Source organism: Molothrus ater, chromosome 1 (genome assembly GCF_012460135.2).
Source record: "Molothrus ater isolate BHLD 08-10-18 breed brown headed cowbird chromosome 1, BPBGC_Mater_1.1, whole genome shotgun sequence".
NCBI lineage: Eukaryota > Metazoa > Chordata > Aves > Passeriformes > Icteridae > Molothrus > Molothrus ater.
Window position 1 is genome coordinate 49502412 of NC_050478.2, and position 15416 is coordinate 49517827.

General features: G+C 39.5%; 1 long non-coding RNA gene across 1 annotated transcript; it reads left to right on the forward strand.

Moving 5' to 3' along the window:
* The first annotated feature begins 1736 nt into the window (after positions 1 to 1736).
* On the forward strand, positions 1737 to 15096 carry LOC118701596 (uncharacterized). The gene is made up of 5 exons (XR_004982566.1): positions 1737 to 1841; positions 12592 to 12847; positions 13109 to 13184; positions 13434 to 13582; positions 14208 to 15096. It is a non-coding gene; the product is annotated as an uncharacterized LOC118701596 (long non-coding RNA).
* The last annotated feature ends 320 nt before the right edge of the window (positions 15097 to 15416 follow it).

The window sequence follows — 15416 nt, forward strand, 5'->3', positions numbered from 1 at the left end:
AAATCTCACTTTGTGACAAAATAGAGGTCTTTTGCATTAGCACAGGATCTTTGAGAAAAGATGTAAAATTATATGTGCAAGATATATAATTTGAGAAGTTAAAAAAATCTTCCCTTTGTCTTTGTAATCAAATTAAGGCAGCAAACACTTTCTGAGTCAGTGACAAAAGCAATAAAGCACGTAAGTCTAAAAACTTTTTTAAGCTCCCCATAGATACAAATAGAGGAGAGACTTTTTCTGGCTTCTCAGCAGCAGAGGTAGTTTAGCTGTTGGGGGTGTTGAAGTCTCACACACGTTCAGATTCAATATTCTGCCAAGTTCCCTATCATGTAGTTTTCTTAATAGGCAGGGCATGGGGGAGAGGATTGAACATTTTATCAAAAAGACTCATAACAAGGTCTCTTTGGTTGACTTCCAAGTGTCCTTTGTAAGAGATCACATGCTTCTTTCCCTACTTCATAAGTTCTTTCTGAAAAAGGGAGATTTAATACACCTAGGGAGACAGGAGCATGTGTGAAAGTCTTGTCAACCGCTGACAAAGTGTCTTGATGCAGACATTAATTTGTAGAGTGTACTTGCTTTTGGGGGAAGATCAGTTTCACACATGTCCTGCTTATTTTTCTCTGACCTTTGAAGGCTAATTCAACATGTATACTTGATTAATTTCATGATCCTATCCAGTCTGCACAAAGTGCTCTGTTTGAGCATGTGTAATTAGCCATCTTTTCTTTGCTCTGCTCCTATAGCCTGAATGTAATGAGATACATAATGCTTTCCTAATGTGCTAGAAATTTTATAGGGTTTTTAACTGTCAGTTTGATTTGCTGTTACTGTATGTTCTTTCTGTAAATTGATCCATTCTTTCTCTCTCAACACCCCAGAAATTAAACCTTTAAAAAAGCATTCTTTTCATCCACATCTAGCTAATATATAAAATCATATATAACACCATCACAGAATGCATATGCACAAGCACACATGCAGAACATATGTCTAATAAAAAATTTCCTCTCAGTATGCTTCCCTAATGCCATATTTGGGTGTTAATTTCAAGCAAAATTCCCCAGACCAAACATTATTCTCCAACTCAGATTTGCATATGTACAATCGACAGAGTGGGCAGTCAACACCCAGTCTCCCACCTTATCCATAAAAAACGTGTTCTGTTTCTGGGACTGACGTCTCAGTTTTGCCTTCAGTTGCACATGCACAAACCAACAGACAATGAATGTGCCTGTTGAGGCTGATGCATGTTTCTCTCACAAGAGCTGCAGAAGCAAAGGTCTCCAGTTTGGCAGAAGAAAGAACTCCATTTTGATCTGCTCAGTAAACATGAGCACATATCCCAGTCTAGATTTTCACTGCATGTTGAACCTGAGACAAAAACCCTTACAGAATATTTTGGACACCAGCAACAAGTTTTCTACAGCCTGATTATGGGTAGGGAGTACAGTGCTCATTTTCACAGCTTAACAACAATCTTTCCTGAAACATTACTTCCTTTAAAACTTTCAGAAAAAGAAAATGTCACAGGTATCACAATTATGTAGCTACATAATGATTAAGGAATCTTCACAACGATCCTGAAGTTCATGCTATTAGGATCAAATAACAAGCCCTTCACCAGCATAATGAGCACTTACTCAAATAAAAGGCCAATTTATTTTTTTCAACCCTTCTTTAGCAAAAGCCTGCCCCTTCCACAGATCTATCTTCTCACAAAAGCCAGAGAGATACAACAATCTTTAACATGATTTGCACCAGACTCTATAGCCTAAGACATCAGGAATAAGAAATGTGACCTTCTGATTCACAGTCTCATGGTCCAGTTCATAGATCATGTAAGTAAATATATTTTATATGTGTCTGGGAAGAAATATTGTTTCATGCATAAAGTTAATCATTGTAATCTCCTGAAAAATGTTGTAACTTGTGGAAAGGGCAGTAAAGGCACTTAATGAAAGAGACTGCAAATAAATCTCTATTCCTCTGGAATAATGACTAAACAATCAGAAGATTGATTTTACAGTTTAATGTTTAATCAAAATGACTCATGCTCCAAAAAGTAAATTCTTTGTCTAATTTTTAATCAGCTCTAAGATGAACCACTTTGTACATGTTTTCTTGCATTGCTCTTCTGCATTTACACCACAAATGTTCCAGCCTTCCTCAGGATTGAAAAGGTTTTTTATCATGATCAAAGACTGCATATCTACTGCACTGACTGCATCTGTGCTGTCCAAGGAGTGAAGGCTTTGCTTCAGCTTAGCCACCAGTAAGATTGTGAAATTATATTGATTTATTCATCATATTTTTCAGAGGGTGAGGATTAGCTGCCCAGGGGGACTAAATGCTGGACTGTTCCCCTATGAAGAATCCAGCTGTAAGTTTGCAAATACTTGTTTGCTTAAGAGAAATCCACATTTAAATACCTCTCGTTTTGCTAGGAGAATTTATTTTCAGGAGAACTGGGTGAAATTTCTCTCTATTTCTACTTTAAACATAATAAATCTTTACAAGAAAGAATTCATTTCAGTGACAATTCTAGGAGCAGTGTGGACCAATGGTTTGTACATTCCTTCTCCAGGCACTGGGAATCTGCACATAGATTGTGCATACATGTAAACACATGTTAAGTCATGGGATCTTGTAACAGTACTTGGCTGTTCTGCTAATTCCTCATGATAGATAAACAATGTTTTTCTCACTGACACTGCTCAGAAAGTAGATAATGCAGAAAGGTTCTTTCAAGCAAGAAAGGAAAGAAGGAACTTGGAGGAAGGAACAAAAGAAAGACTATGTACCCTAAAGGAAGCTACATTAATCATCACATGTCCCAAAAATATTTAGAAACTAGGGTTTGTGTGTGTAGCTACCTGCCCAACATACAAATTTGTTACTTGAATTACAATCACAAGCCAAACAGAGTGTGGAGATAAGAATTTAGGCAATGCCAATTGTTTCTGTTTGGTTTTAAAATGTATTTTCTAATCTGGTTTAACTTTTTATATATAGCATGTATCTGTCTGTGGTATCTCCTTTGTGCTTCACTGTCTTTCTAGTCTGTTTACCTGTCATTTATGCTCTCCAGTATCTGCTTCAGTTTTACACAGTGGCTTTTCCTGCATTATTTTGTGTCATCCTGCACCTATGCTCCTTTTTCCATATCATTTCCAAAATACAAAGCAAGATTTTGTTTGAAAGAGGGCAAAATAATTTGCCCATCTCTATCACTGCCTTGAGATTTTTGAGACAGCTGAAGGCAGTATTTCAGAAAATAACTTAGCTCCAGTTCAATCTTAACACCGTAGTTGTTAAGATTGAACAATCTTAACTTTTAGCCAGTCTGCATAAATATCTCCATCTCTAAGTAGAAATTATGTTTCACTTCCAGGTCTAAATACCCCTTTCATGGTGTCTGTCCCACCGAGGCAGCACTAGTGCTGGTTTAGTTGTGTGCAGGAGAAGCAGCGCCCTCTCTGACACCTGAATCACTTCCTCACACCACACTCTGCATTCTCTTTTCTGGTGCAGTTCTCTGCAGAGGAGGAACCCTTGTCAGCTCCCATTTCTGCCAGAATTTTTGCTAAGCTTTAGGCCTGAATGTTTTTCTTCCCTAATCTGATCCCACTCCTTCACAGAAATGCTATGTCTTTTGGATTTAAGCGTGTTGGCTGTGTTACAGTTCCAGTCTGATTTGTGTGTGGCAGAAAATCTGCTTTCATGATTTGCTTAGTTCTCCATTTGTTTTCCTCTCAGCTATAAATAAACAGTGCAAATGGTATATCTTTCTGAACTACTCCTCCCTATCCCATGCCAGGGACAGGAGGAAAGGGGTATGAGGGTGCAGAGAGAATCCATCCACAACATGAGACAGGACAACTGAGAAAATTAATATAGAGGATGGCATATTTTGGGGCAGTTGGTGTCTTCAGGAACAAGATAAGGACAAATGTTTTCTTTTGTCAATTCCTGCAATGTGATTTCACTGTCAAAAGCGAGCTGTTCTCTTTGGCACATTAGGAACTGAAAAAACAGTAGAAACACCAGTAGTGAGTAAAGCACTCAGAAAGGGAGTTGGGGGGAGAATATTAGCTCAGCTCTTTACTACATGATATGTCTTGAAGACAGACCAAAGAGTGGATTATTATTGCCATCTCAGAAGCCAAACCCATCCGTGATCTTCATGTGAGAAACACATTCCAAAGTTTTCTTGAGAAGCACTGCAGAGACCACAACTCTTTTGTGACTGGGTGTGACTTGACAGACATGAAGTGTTCTGCTAGCAATCCATCAGAAACTAAACAGGCAAGTGTGAAGTGTTGAGGATAGCAAACAAATGTGTTTATGTAGCTGTACACTGTGAAGCAATGACTGGCAAAGAGAGGTTTTACAAACTGAGGTCTCTGTGATCTTGAATTGTATGGTCTGGGAACATGCAGCTCCTGGTGGTCTTGTACTTATGGAAGTCAGGGGACAGGAACACAGCTCTTCTAGAGCATATATATATATATATATATATATATATATATCCTAAATATCCTAAAAGGATTTTTCAAAACTATTCTTCAAGGCTGGTTTGGATATCTCTCCTTTTTGCATTACATCAGCACTGTGCAGCTCTGTTCGAGCACTTCCCTTCCCTTAAAACCAAATTCCCAGTTGCCTAGAAATATTGCCCACCTGTTTTTTGGGTTTGTTTTTTTTTTTTTTAAGTAAATTGGAAAACACAAAGGGACAGCCAGGGTCTCATTGGCAAATTTGGGGAATGTTGCTTTCATCACTGAAGAAAATAATAAGTCAGACTTGGCAGAAGCAGGAGGGATTAGGTCATTGTCCAACAGGAAAAGATCCCTTCTACTTAGCTGGATGTTACCAAACATTTTTATTTTCACACACAAGATCAGCAAGCATCAAGCCAGTTAATCTAGGATTAAACAATAGAGGCTCAAATGTTTAGCATAGCTACCTTACAATTCTCTCTTTCTGCTGATAACCAAGAGGCAATGAGCTGAAAAATCAATGAATATCATATCAATTCAATGTGTATCAATGTTGTGACACAGTTGTTATGTAAGATGAGTTTCAGACACAAATAGTATAAACTTTCCATGTTGAAGCTAGGGCACTTAGCTAACACTTTGGAAAATAACACTGAAGTTAGAGTAACTGTAGATATTGGGGAATAAAGGAGAGAGGACCCTCCAGTAAGTCCTTTCAGTCTCCAGATTCTGCTAACTGATTTCTGCTAACAAGATAGAAAGGCTTTAGAATTATTATTATTATCCTTCATTCATAAAACCGCTACTGTAAGGGGTGTATATTTCCCTAAAAAGCATGAGATTTTATAAAACTTGCCCATACTTACAACAAAACTTCCTACCAGAAATTGTATTGGTCCTTTCCTCCCTCTGGCATACCAATTTCTCAGGTCTATCAACTGCTCAGCCATTCAATAAGCCAAATAAATGTCTGCTTAGGTCCACTGATTTTTCTCATTTTAGAGGTAAGACAGATTTGAGGACTGAGTTAAGCTTGATTTCCCTGATGGATGATGCCATGCCCATGCCCCAAAACAAGTTTCAGAAAATTCTATATTTGGCTTAAGAGTCAGTATTATCCATATTGAAACATCAGCATTTCAAGCTGTGCAGCAAAATGAAGTTTGTATGCATAAAGAACAAAAAAACCTCACTTCCTAAAATCCGTAAAATGAGGGAAAAAAGAGAATTCCTGTGGCTGTCTTGCTCATTTCTTGACTGACTGATATTTGTTGTTACAAAGGAGGGCACGGAGGATTAGCCAGAGCAATTTGTTGATCACACAGGCATCCTACATCCAGTGTTATTCTCCATTAATGGACTAGTGGACTAGCAGAACATGAATAACAGGGCTACACACTGCTGACTGCTGTGTACAAAGCAAGACTGGCTGTCACACTTATAAAAGAGTAATGACCAGAAATAGAAGGAAATAAGCAACTTTATCCAGACTTTTTCAAGTTAAAGGGGCACCAAGATATTAATCTCTTATTTTACACTATGTAAGCGAAGCAATGTTTACACAAAGAGATGATGCCCCAGGACATGAACTAGCTGCTGTTGAAATTTAGAAGAAAAGTTCTGCTGAGAATCTTATCCTTAATTGACTGTGAAAATATTTCTTGCACCTTTCACATAGGCATCTGCCTCTGTGCACCCTGAGAGGACACTATAGTCTAACTATAGCAAATGTAAGCTACTGATAAATTATTTTCCTTATTTTGAGTGACTCAGTGAGACCATAGCCTGAAAATTTCAGAAGTACCTTTGCGTGCTTTCTTGTGTGCCAAACCATTGATTGGATGGGTCACTACCGAACTGTCTGTACCTTGCATTCTTTTTCTGACAGCTGACTCTTTTCTCATAACAACAAATCCTACAACAGACCATGCAGAAGTGCTTGGAGAGCCATGCCGACACTCAAAAACACCAGTCTGGTGTGACAGTCATTTGGAGCTCCTAAGTCAGCTTTAAAATGCTCTGCTGGAAGGTCTGGAAAAACAAGGCGCCCCTGCTGAAGATGTAACCCACTCACAAAATGGAGGACAGGGGTGGTAAGGGGTGTTCAGTAATGTCCCCATAACCGACGTTCAAGAAGCTATGCCCACCTACCATAGCAAACTTATTAATCTGCTGAAAATAAACAATGACACCTGACTATACAAATTGTATGTGCTCTTCAGAAGATAAGCAAAAGGTGTTTTATTTGTCAGGCCTGCAGAAGCTGATAGTGGAAAACCTGCTCCCTCTTCCTACTTCCATTCCCTTTTCTTTTTCTTTCTCCAGCAGGAGCTTCCTCAGAGCCAGTACTCTCTTACACTGCAGAAGAAAAAGTGAAAATATGCCTCTGAATAATCTCCATCTCTTTTGCTTATGTCTGTTCTTCACTTTAAATTTCTGTCCCTTTCCCCTTGATGTCCCTTCATCTCTTTCAGCCCTTACTGGTCTTGCTCTTTCTTACCCTATTTCTGACTGCTGTCCACCTAACTGCTCAGACATTATTTTCCATCTCCCAAATTTCCAAACAGCTGAATCTAACATTTCTTCACCCTTCCATGAGCCTTCTTTCCCATTTCTGACTACTGTCCACCTAACTGCTCAGACATTATTTTCCATCTCCCAAATTTCCAAACAGCTGAATCTAACACTTCTTCACCCTTCCATGAGCCTTCTTTCCCATCTATCATCTGCCTAGAAAAGGAGGTAGTAGCTACCACTTCTTGATGCTGTGTTTCCTTGTTGGAGATTTTTCACTTTTTTTCCTTTCTCCCAGTTCCCACTCTGCACACCCACTTTGTTGTCTGTTCCAGAGTTGGAGAAACCTAAGAAGAATGGTGGATAACATCCCATGAGAAGAGGCTGAGTGCAGGCCTGTCTTCAATGCACAGAGAAAGCAACTAAGAAATCAGTCACTGAAAGATCAATGATGGAGATATATCACAAACCAGACAAAAGGCTTCAGAGTGGTTAAACCTCAGCTGAAAAGTCAGGCATGTTTTCTTCCCAATAGGACCAAGCAGGTAACCAGCCTGGCAGCTCATTTAGCCATGGAAAGCTATCTCATCTAATAAGTGCAAAAAGATTTGGTTTAGACGGGGACACCTTTGCAAAATCAAATTAGCCATTAAAACACCCCCAAACCTCCAAAAACCTTAAGTCTCATTGATTAAAAAAAAATAATCATCTACCTGAAAGCTGTCTAGGAGAGAACATGTCACAGGGGAGAAAGAGTTGTCACAGACATCTGCAGGAAACAGACATAACACCTGCATCTTTCTGACAGAAGTTCAGTAGTAGACTATTCCTATCTCCATTTCATACTAGCTACTGTTGAGATCAGATGGGTTTTTAGAGGATTCTGCCTTAATACCACCAGTAGTTTAGGATCATGAAATGGAGAAAATGAACCAGTGCTGTAGCCAAAGGCTTTATGTTTTTTTTCTCACTATTAGATTTTTTAAAATTTGCATTGCATAGTCAGTTAAAGTTCTTATACAAACTGAGGAGAAAACCAGTAATTTCTTGTATCTTGGTATTTCCCTTTAGAACATGGACATGGTTTTATATACCCTGAGTACAGAAAATATTGCAGAGAAAGAAAATGCTACATTGCAGGTAAATCTTACATATACAGAAATTAAATCATTTTGTTATTCATCCAGATGACACAAAGCCACATTGAAACATTTTTACTCCAATTAATGACACCATTTCACAAGAACTCCCATTGACTCTAACTGGACTATTCAATTAAAGCTGACTCCAAACTCCTGGCATTGCAGCCAAGGGTTGCATTGACTTCACATTTCAAATCAACCCTTGCTAAAATAGTGTCCAGCATGAGGAGTGTCAGAATTCAGCTCATAATGAAGGAGTTATGGGAAGTTAGCTCCATTTCTATCCTCACACTGTGAAAGGTGCCTGGCTGATGTACAGGATGAAACCTATGCATCAGATGATTACGGTGAAATCAGCCATTAAATTAAGGACAGGAAGGGATATTCCTTTCCTGTTCACATTGGAAAGAGACCAATAGGGGGTCAAAGAAGGTATTTGCTTTCCTCTGTACTAATGAGACATTGTCCTCTTTTAAGGAGTGCATCTAGTGTCATTTCAGGGAGCTATGACACCAATGACAACCACAGTCATTCTTCTTTCCTTCCTATGGCAGGTGGCAATTTTGAGATGTTCTATTCTTGTCCTCAAGTGAGTCTTGGAGGTAGTAGGAAAAATTCTGGAAGTCACCAAGTACTACCACACTCAGGGAGGCATCCTGATTATTTTGGAACTGGAAAAGTGAATTAGTCCTAGTCATAACTGGTCTTTCTATGTGTGGTTGTACCTGTGTGCAGTGTATGCAGCACTACAGAAGAGGGTGGAGTAGTTTGAGATGCTGTAATTCTTAGTTGTGTGGTCTGTTTTGCTGGGTTTTATTGTAAGAGCTTCTTTCCTGTTCTATTTGGTGTAAATGACAAAATGAAGCCATGGTTAAAAAATAAACCAACTCCAGTCGTCAGGAGCATTGTAATGCACACTCACATCTTGACAGTTTTTCACAGCTTTCCAGTGTAGGAGGAGAGTGCTTGCCACTAGAGCTGTAAATATAGTTTTTAGAGAAGGTTCGTGCTACTTTTTGGCCTACATGTATTTGAGAAACAAAATTGAGTATGGGCATACTGACTTTTTTGAAGAGGACATTGTAAAAATATGAAACAACAAGGAAATTAGAGCTCAGAAATCACAGAAAATTAAAACTCAATCTAAGCAAGGAAAAAAAGAAGAGTAGAAGAGGCAGAGGTATATTCAATATAGAGAGCTGTTAAAGCAAGGATAATGGCTTTACAAGGAGATTTTAATTCAAAAGGATAATGAAAAAGAAAACAAAGAGGTAATAATCATCCATCCATCTCAGCACAAATAGTTGTTTTGTACTGCGTGTGAAGATTTCATCTGTGATATAATTTGCTAAACATACAATATTCCTGCTATTAATATGCATTTGCCTGCAATGAGGAACAAAACCTGAAGTATAAATTGGAATATAGTTTTTTTTAAAAATACCTAAACAGCTACTACTTGAGTCTGTGAGACCAGCAACAAAATTCCAATGAAGTCCTTACAAAAGAGACAACAAGAGGTCACAGAAATGTCAAATGCAGCACCTTTTATGTGATATGCTCCAGCCACCCAGCAACATTGCAAGCTGCCAAACCAAGCCTGAGCAGAGAGGATATTGCAAACCATATCACATCATTTCAGTAATATGCACTAGTCTTGACTTGAAAGAGGACAATCTTGGTGCTTATCAAACCTTAAAATTTTGCTCACATTGACAGTAAGACAGAAGAGTGGAGGCATCTTTCTCAATGACTTTGGGAAAATTAAGATTTTAGAAATTCAGTGAGATTACTGATAAACCCTTCAGTGCTTTTTAAACAGCTATTTCTGTTTAGGTTGTCACTATTCTAATCAGTATGTCAGAGGGCAAATGCCTTGTAGCAGACCAGCTGTACTTAACCCAATTCTACCAAAATAGGTAAGCAGCCTTCAACCATTTCTCACTACACATAGGTTAGTCCACAAGAAAAAATGCATATAAATACCTAATGTGTATGTGTGACCTAATACATAGTAATTTCTGAGGGAAATAGTAGTTTCTGAGGGAAAAAATATCAAAAAGCAAAAAAGCTACTGAAATCTGAGGTCCAAGTTCAACAAATCATCAGGCAAGTTCCTAACTCTATGTTCTGCTAATACTTTTCATTTACATTTTGATGCCAAGCAGTCTTAAAAAAAAAGGAAAAAAGTTGAAGACATCACAACAGTGTCATTTTCTGCAATCATACTATCTCCCCATGAGAACAAAATCATACTGAGAATCACAAGAGCCGTGTGGGTTATGATAGTAGTGAAAATCCCTATCCTTCACTCTATCTAAAAAGATATCAAAGGAAATTGTCTACTGCACATTGTGGGCATAATCCACTATTACTTTTACAGTAATGCTGAAGGACTCTGCAGAGGAAACGTTAAACACAACACTGTTGCTTTTACAACCTCTAGTGCTGTGGATGCACTGCTTATTTCTTTGGGTTCTTGAAACATCGCATAAAAATATATGGATGGCTCCCCAGGTTCACTCCAGAGATTCACCTCATCTGTAGCCTGCTTTCAGATGGCTGCCAGAAGAAGATGATGGGGGAAATAGAGCTGTAAAACACACATGCAGCAGGGTGATCCTTCCCCTGGCACACCTTCCAGCTTCCTTAAGTGAAGATAGATTTTGAATGGGTGTTTAAAAGAGCTAGATTTCACAGTGGTGAAATCCCATGTGTGCTGTTTTGACAACCCAGTTTGCAACCTCTGGTCTAACCCCAGCATGGTAAGAAGTATGACACAGTGGTTTAACACTGCACTTTTTCTCAGTGGATCAGTATACATATCCAGGACGGGAATTTCTTGGTCCCTCAAAATTATACTGCTACAAGCAGGATACTTAGCACCAACATGTAATTCATTGTCCCTTCTCAGCCTGTGTATCTTTCACTCTTTGCATAAGACAGTATCTTTTTATACTTCCATCTATTAACTCGATTTTGAATGGGGGGATTCATGTTCTTTTCTGTCTTTACCACTGGGGAAGAAAATAAGACCTCAGTCATCCTCACTGCCTTCAGTAGGATTGCTCTCCCAGATTTCTGTAGGAGTCTGCTGCTAACTAAGAGAAAAACCAACCAGATTCCAAGGCAGGGCTGTACAGTGGGATGTAGGTTAAATCAGAGCTCAGAATACATGGGTCTTCATCCTGGCTCTGCTATTTGCCTTCTGGGTGCCCAAGGTTGGAACATTTTGCTGTGTCTCAATGACCCACTCAGTAAAAAGGATACAGACAGTCCTTGTGAAGTCTTTTCTGGTTTATACCTTCCATAGCAATGGTTTTTGCTGTCATATGCTCCCACTTTTTATTCTCAGGCTTGTTGAGACCCCTAAGATATGCAATGGTACTAGATGAAAAATATAAGAAAACCATATAGAGTTTTACAGACCATGTGCTGGACAGTCATCATCTGTATTCTGACATTACAGAGGAGACAACCTTGGTGAACTGTGGTTCAAAAAGAATTATATATTAAGAAGAAATCTGAAAATTAAATGTAAGGAGATGAACTCACCATGCCCAACATAACACAAAGTTTTCATGGAGATATAACGGTCTGTGGGGCTTCCAATGAATGTATCATATTTTCATACTCATTTATTTTATGGGAGTTTGGATGCAGGGGGCTCGAGGGGGGTTGTTTATTTGGTGTGTTTGGTTGGTTCATTTGTTGTTGTTTGGTTTTCATAATTGGTTCAAACACATAAACTGAAAAAATAACCTGGAAAAATTTTAATCATTTAAACAAATCACCACAATAATTTTATGTCATTCTAAGCTTCTGCCTCCAGTGCCAAGACTTCAAAAGATTATTTCTTTCCTTTGGTTACAGAGCATTAATAGATGTCCAGTGAATGCAAACAGTGGGGGAAAAGGCAACACATATACACAAAAACCGTGGGAGATTAAATGTTTACAGAAATTGTGCTGGAACAGCAAATTATTATATATATATATTTTGTGAAAGTTCGGGATATTGATGTGAACTGGAATAAACCCTGAAATTATGCATTTAGCCAGCCTGAAGAAAAGGAAGCATTTTGAAAACAGACTGGGAGCGCTCATATCTCCCATATTTTTGCAATATGTGATTGAACCTACCATAACAGCCATAATACTGTGGCTTTGCTAATTAGCTACCCTTCAGTAGCACACTGTCTAATGAGAACATCAACCTTAGAAGTCTCTCACAGCAAAGATGTTTCCGAAAGCTGTAGTGAGATTTGCTATTAAATGTGCCTTTCTAAATTCATCGCATTAAGAGCATAAATAGAAAAGATATCTAGCTCACCATCTACCCTTTTCCTGTCTTCTGCACCTCCTGTCTTTCCTCCTGCTGCACCATGCATGCTCTGGGGAATAAAGCTGCCTTTATTTAATTGTGCATTGCAGGGAAGAAGAACTCAGGTTTCAGTGGGACCTCAGGTGGTGCCAAGCAGCAGCAGCAGCCAAGGACAAGCTTAAAGCAGAGGTATCAGGACGAGATACAGACTCCTTCTGCCTCACCCAGCTCAGCAAAGCTGCTTAGTCTGCTCTACTATGAGGGACAGCACTTTGGCAAGGAAAACATCAGCTTCTCATATGTAGACAGGAGCAAATAAACCTGAAAAACAACATCGGGTTGTCCTGCACAGAGAAAAGCTGCCAGGTAGGAAGCAGGGAGGGGGAGTGTTGAGTGAAGGGGGGAAAGATTAATTAATTAAAATCCTTACATATCAGGAAGCTGCGAGTATCTTTGTGCTCTGAAAGGGTGAAGCAGTCCTACAGATATTTTTTTTTCCAGCACTGCTGCTTTAAAGCCCCACAGGAAAAATCTGCACAAGGACTGCCCTGAAAATGAGAGCAAACTGGGCGTTGGCCAGAGTCTGGCACCATGAAACATGTTTCACTCTTATCTTCTCTTCCATAGGAGATGCCGGGTGCTATGGACTGAAGCACAGCATGGCCCAACAAAGAACTGTGCTGGTTATAGTGCAGCAAAGCAGGTAATACAGTAAAATTGAGTGCTTCTGAAGCAAGCTATGTTACTGGCAGCTCTTTAAGTAAAGTGCAGAAACTTTGTTAATAGGGATGTTTCAAGCTGGGTTTTTTGGGAAAGGACTCTGCTTTGCTTCCTGTTCTATCATCAGATTTGCTTTCATGCTATTCTGAATATCCAGCTCAAGTCTAAGAAATTCCACGGATTATGTCTTTCCTCTGGATCTGGTGTATGATTGTTTGTCCAATTAACACAGGTAGTGGAAAAGACCCAAAGCCACAAAGCAGAATAATAACTAGAAAAAGATTTCTGAGGATCCCAAAAGCTTTGGGGAGAGTTGTGGGAAGCAGAAACTCCAACACCATGCATGATGGTATGAACAGCCCATGGCAAATGATCCTTTCAGTAAGTCAGCATTTCTCTCATTATACAATATTTGACATGACTTGTCTCTGAAACAGAAAACCCCAGATATGAACAAGGATTAGCTGAAATACACTGCCATAAGCCTAGGCTACTTTAGGTTGTGTTGAGCTCAGAGAGCTGTAGATGTATTATATTATACCCAGAGCAAGCAAGGCTGAAGCTCCATGCTGCAGGAAGAAGGGAAAAGGAAGGAGGTGGGGAAGAGGTGGATGGCAATGCCACAGCATTTAACAAGAGTGCCTGGCAGCACTGGTCCTCTGCAGGACCCTGTGGGCTTCATGGATGGCAGCTTTTGGTAGGAATCCCTCCAATGATCTCTCACCTCAAGAGGGTGGGGGACCTGAGGAGCATGAAGATGGTTTTTCTCCCCTGCATCTGCAAGTTAAAGTGCCAGTGCTGGTAATACTAAGTGCTGGTGAAGCCTCCATCTTTGATTTTCCTCAAATAAAGATGTAAAAAGTGGCATGGAAATATCATCCCACTTAAAGAGCTGCAGTTTCAGCAAGCTACTTTCTGAAAGGTAGCACACTGTTTGTCCTACCATCTAGAGTCTTAAAATCACAACTGTCTCCTGAGCAGTGTTTCTCTATTCTCACCTTTTTAGCTGTCTCTCCCTGGTGAAAGGATGATCCCAGAGAGCCCAGAGCTCTGCCACAAGCATGCATCCCATCCTCATTTCTCTCTCCCTCCTGACACCCTCCAGCAGACTCTGGGCCTTTTTTTTCCCTGTGGCTGGGGTGATGCTCAGTCTCTCCCCTGCCTCCTGCAGCCCCAAGCCTGTGCTGCAGCCAGCCTGCATGCTTCATTCCACAGGAGCAGCTGTGACACAAATTAAACAAGGAGCCACAGAAGATTTCACAAGAAAGACCAAAAAACAGAAAAGAGGAATCATTTCCAGAAGTGGTTAGTTTTAATGTCAAAATGAAGTGTGGAACCTGTTTTGGCAGCAGAACGTAGGAAAGTGAGACATTCTCAGAAGTTACCCTGCGCATTTAGGCTCCATGCCAAGCTTTACCCTCTTTCTTCCAGGTGTGTTGAAGAAATTTGTTTCTTCTGTATCTTTGCCTGACAGCTGCATCCCTAACTGGAAATAAGATATGGGATCTCAATTGCCATTGGCACCTCACTTATTGAACACTTACTTTATTTCCTGCAACCAGTGCATTACACTTGGAATTCAAAATGTGGAAACAAAAGGTCCAATTGAAGAAAACAACACTCAAACTAATTCCATTAAAACACTCAATATATAAAAGAATATTTTAGCCAGGATAGCAAGAAGCAATAAAACATCACCCTCTTAACAGCACCATATTTTTTTTTTTGCTTCCACTTACTCCATCTGTACAAACGAAACGTTTTAGACAAAGCCACACCCCATGAACACGGCAGAGGGAAATCTACCCCTCTGAGGACAGGGAGTGAGTGCATAAACCAACTGTTTTCATATTGGCACTACTGGCATATCTCAATAAACCTATCTAATGCAACTACTTCAAACACGGTAAGCCATGATTACATTTCACTGCACAGTCTCCATCTGAAAAGGTTATTGTTGTTACAGTCTAGATGTTACTTCACTTAGCTCATCCTATGAGAGATGCTAGATGCAAAAGTGGAGATTATTACCAAGATAACCCCTCTGTCAGTCCTTGTAAGTTGCTCCTCTGATCTCATCCAAAAATAAGATTACCCAGAGGCTTTAATGAACTATATTTAATTGATGCCTGATATTAACTGCACCTTCATAAGAGAGATAATATCTTTTCCCAAGACACATATCACTCATACCCTCACATAAATCTAGTGTTTG